At 36.9% G+C, this 5,000-nt stretch overlaps 1 protein-coding gene across 1 annotated transcript in view; it reads right to left on the reverse strand.

The window, feature by feature from the left end:
• LOC119575851 overlaps nt 1–5,000 on the reverse strand; it is an 82,489-nt gene that overhangs the window by 75,474 nt on the left and 2,015 nt on the right. The gene's annotated exons all lie outside the window — the stretch shown is intronic.

The following is a 5,000-nucleotide window of genomic DNA, read 5'->3' on the forward strand; positions in this document are numbered from 1 at the left end:
TTCGTTTCACCAAACAAAGGAAGAACTTAAAAATGAACATATCCATCCTCTAATAACTAAACAAAACGTTGTTGACAGCAATTGAAAAAAAGTCAACAAGCTTGCATGATATACCTATTGACAGACGCATGCAAACAAACCAACATACACAAGGTAAAATGAACATGAGATTCTCTTTGGTCTTTTTGTAAATTCCGACAGTGTTCTGCAACAAATATATCCAATTGAGCAATGACAGAAACAATTACATTTGGTGTTCTTGCTTTGACAGAGAGAGATATGCATGGTATTGAGAGGGTTAGAGAGGGAGGAGAAGGGAGATAGAGGAGGAGAGAGGAAGTGAGAGAGAGAAAAAAAAAAGTGAGGTGGGAATAACGAGTGAATGAGAGAGGAGGAAACAGAGAGGGAAAAGTATGAATAGGAGGAGGGATGAGGAAAGGGGGAAGGAAAGAGAGATAGACAGAGGGAGAAAGAAATATAATACAACACACAGGTTGTCAAAGACAGCCTGTGTGTTAAACAATAAACAACAACAAAAAAGAAACAAACAAACTGATTGAATATAGATAGAAGTTCCACGAGAAAGAAAACAACTGACTGATCACTATAGTATTCATAGCTCTATCCACCCAAGGGTATGAATCTAGGGAATAAGACACGTGAGTAAGGGTATGTTGGTTTCTTTTCCTTTGTCATTGTGTGAGTGAGAATTCTTTGCTTTGATTATATTCTTTATAGGAGTGTGTTTGTTTCGTTTCCCGAGTGTGAATGAGTTATATTTTATGAGTCTATGTATGGAAGGAGAAGGAAAACATGAAAAAATATATATATATAAAAATAAAAATGCGTTAGAGAGAAAAACAGATATATGAAAGAGGAAAAAGAAAATGCAAATAAAATTCAGGAGAGAAGGAAGACATGAAAGAAACAGAGAGAGAAAGAAAGGCAGAGAGGGGAGAGAGAGACAGAGAAAGAGACAGAGAGAGAGAGATAGAGACACAGCGAGAGAGAGAGAGAGAGAGAGAGAGAGAGGAGAAGGAGGAGAGTGAAAAGGAAGAAAGGGATGAAGAGATGAAAGAAACAGAGAGAGAAAGAGAGATAGGGGGAAGAGAGCGAAAGAGAGACAGAGAAAGAGAGAAACAGAGAAAGAGAGGGGAGAGACAGAAACAGAGAGAGAGAGAGGGGAGGGACAGCGAGAGAGAGAGCGAGAGAGAGAGAGAGAGAGAGAGAGAGAGACAGAGAGAGAAGAGACAGAGGAGAGAGAGAGAGAGAGAGAGAGAGAGAGAGAGAGAGAGAGAGAGAGAGAGAGAGACAGAGAAGGAGAAAGAGACAGAGAGAAAGGAGAAGGGGGAAATGTGTTATCATCTTTTCAATTTTCTTTTGTTTCTTTAAACTTTAAGCTTTTGAAAGTTAAGAAAACCGAGAAATCAACAGGCGGAAGTCCTCTCTCTATTTTGTGTTTACTTAGAATTTTATATTTATAGAAATGCGTATATATATATATAGATAGATAGATAGGTAGATAGATAAATAGAGAGATGGAGAGATAGATAGATAGATAGATAGAGAGAGAGAGAGAGAGAGAGAGAGAGATGAATAGATAGATAGAAAGGTAGATGAAAGAACAGATAGGTTGATATATGGCTCGGTAGAAGGATATATAGATAGATAAATAGACAGATAGTTCGATGGCTAGAGAGAGAGAGAGAGAGAGAGAGAGAGAGAGAGAGAGAGAGAGAGAATTTGAAAATATATTGAATGATAGATAGACATATAGATAGACAGAGTGACTGACAGACTGACTAATAGATAGATGAACTAATATACTGACAGATGGATGGACAGATAACTAGATCGTTTGATTGGTCTATCAATAGACATATAGATAGATAGATAGATAAATCGAGAAATAGATAGATGTGCTGATAAATACACGGATAGATAATTAAATGGATTAGTTCAGTGAGCCATTTGTTCATTGTGCATTTGTTCTGCAACCTTATTTCGTTTCACCAAACAAAGGAAGAACTTAAAAATGAACTTATCCATCCTCTAATAACTAAACAAAACGTTGTTGACAGCAATTGAAAAAAGTCAACAAGCTTGCATGATATACCTATTGACAGACGCATGCAAACAAACTAACATACAAAAGGTAAAATGAACGTGAGATTCTCTTTGGTCTTTTTTGTAAATTCCGACAGTGTTCTGCAACAAATATATCCAAGTGAGCAATGACAGAAACAATTACATTTGGTGTTCTTGCTTTGACAGAGAGAGATATGCATGGTATTGAGAGGGTTAGAGAGGGAGGAGAAGGGAGATAGAGGAGGAGAGAGGAAGTGAGAGAGAGAAAAAAAGGGAAGTGGGAATAACGAGTGAATGAGAGAGGGGGAAGGAGAGAGAGAAAGAGGGAAAGGGAAGGAGGTTGAAACAGAGAGGGAAAAGTGTGAGAAGGAGGGGGGAGGAGGAAAGGGGGAAGGAAAGAGAGATAGACAGAGGGAGAAAGAAATATAATACAACAACAGACAGGTTGTCAAAGACGTAAATAAACAACAACAAAAAAGAAACAAACAAACTGATTGAAACAACAAATAACCAAGTACTAATAAAGAAAAACAGACTCGAATAAAAACACTTAAAAGTTGAGAAAAATAGAGTTAAATATAGATAGAAGTTCCACGAGAAAGAAAAGAACTGACTGATCACTATAGTATTCATAGCTCTATCCACCCAAGGGTATGAATCTAGGGAATAAGACACGTGAGTAAGGGTATGTTGGTTTCTTTTCCTTTGTCAGTGTGTGAGTGAGATTTCTTTGCTTTGATTATATTCTTTATAGGAGTGTGTTTGTTTCGTTTCCCGAGTGTGAATGAGTTATATTTTATGAGTCTATGTATGGAAGGAGAAGGAAAACATGAAAAAAAATGAAAGTATATATAAAAATAAAAATGCGTTAAAGAGAAAAGCAGATATATGAAAGAGGAAAAAGAAAATGCAAATGACGAAGAAAAGGATAAACAACAGGATAATGTCGTTTGAAAAATTATAATCTCTGAAACGCAGTAGAGAACTAAGTAAGAGGAATGAGAGTCAAAGAGAATAAAAATAGAAATGGATAAAATTCAGGAGAGAAGGAAGAGATGAAAGAAACAGAGAGAGAAAGAAAGGCAGAGAGGGGAGAGAGAGACAGAGAATAAGACAGAGAGAGAGAGAGATAGAGACACAGCGAGAGAGAAAGAAAGAGAGAGAGGAGAAAGAGGAGGGTGAAAAGGAAGAAAGGGATGAAGAGATGAAAGAAACAGAGAGAAAGAGATATAGGGGGGGGGAGCAAAAGAGAGACAGAGAAAGAGAGAGACAGAGAAAGAGAGGGGGAGAGAGAGAGAGAGAGAGAGAGACAGAGAGAGACAGAGAGAGACAGACAGACAGACAGAAATAGAGAGAGAGAGAGAGAGAGAGAGAGACAGAGAGAGAGAGACAGAGAAGGAGAAAGAGACAGAGAGAAAGGAGAAGGGGAAAATGTGTTTTCATCTTTTCAGTTTTCTTTTGTTTCTTTAAACTTTTAGCCTTTGAAAGTTAAGAAAACCGAGAAATCAACAGGCGGAAGTCCTCTCTCTATTTCGTGTTTACTTAGAATTTTATATTTATAGAAATGCATGTATATGTATACATATATATAGATAGATAGATAGGTAGATAGATAGATAGATAGATAGATAGATAAATAGATAGATAGAGAGATAGATAGATAGATAAATAGATAGATAGATAGAGAGAGAGAGATGAATAGATAGATAGAAAGGTAGATGAAAGAATAGATAGGCTGATATATGGCTCGGTAGATGGATATATAGATAGATAAATAGACAGATAGTTCGATGGCTAGAGAGAGAGAGAAAGAGAGAGAGAGAGAGAGAGAGAGAGAGAAGAGAGAGAGAGAGAGAGAGATAGAGAGAGAGAATTTGAAAATATATTGAATGATAGATAGACATATAGATAGACAGAGTGACTGACAGACTGACTAATAGATAGATGAACTAATATACGACAATGAGGATAGATAACTAGATCGTTTGATTGGTCTATGATAGACATATAGATAGATAGATAGATAAATCGAGAAATAGATAGATGTGCTGATAAATACACGGATAGATAATTAAATGGATTAGTTCAGTGAGCCATTTGTTCATTGTGCATTTGTTCTGCGACCTTATTTCGTTTCACCAAACAAAGGAAGAACTTAAAAATGAACATATCCATCCTCTAATAACTAAACAAAACGTTGTTGACAGCAATTGAAAAAAGTCAACAAGCTTGCATGATGTACCTATTGACAGATGCATGCAAACAAACCAACATACACAAGGTAAAATGAACGTGAGATTCTCTTTGGTCTTTTTGTAAATTCCGACAGTGTTCTGCAACAAATATATCCAAGTGAGCAATGACAGAAACAATTACATTTGGTGTTCTTGCTTTGACAGAGAGAGATATGCATGGTATTGAGAGGGTTAGAGAGGGAGGAGAAGGGAGATAGAGGAGGAGAGAGGAAGTGACGGAGAGAGAGAAAAAGGGAAGTGGGAATAACGAGTGAATGAGAGAGGGGGAAGGAGAGAGAGAAAGAGGGAAAGGGAAGGAGTTTGAAACAGAGAGGGAAAAGTGTGAGAAGGAGGGGAGAGGAGGAAAGGGGGAAGGAAAGAGAGATAGACAGAGGGAGAAAGAAATATAATACAACAACACACAATTTGTCATAGACGTACATAAACAACAACAAAAAAGAAAGAAACAAACAAACTGATTGAAACAATAAACAACCAAGTACTAATAAAGAAAAACGGACTCGAACAAAAACACTTAAAAGTTGAGAAAAATAGAGTTAAATATAGATAGAAGTTTCACGAGAAAGAAAAGAACTGACTGATCACTATAGTATTCATAGCTCTATCCACCCAAGGGTATGAATCTGGGGAATAAGATACGTGAGTAAGGGAATGTTA

This window comes from Penaeus monodon, chromosome 8 (assembly GCF_015228065.2).
Source record: "Penaeus monodon isolate SGIC_2016 chromosome 8, NSTDA_Pmon_1, whole genome shotgun sequence".
In the NCBI taxonomy this organism is placed as follows: domain Eukaryota; kingdom Metazoa; phylum Arthropoda; class Malacostraca; order Decapoda; family Penaeidae; genus Penaeus; species Penaeus monodon.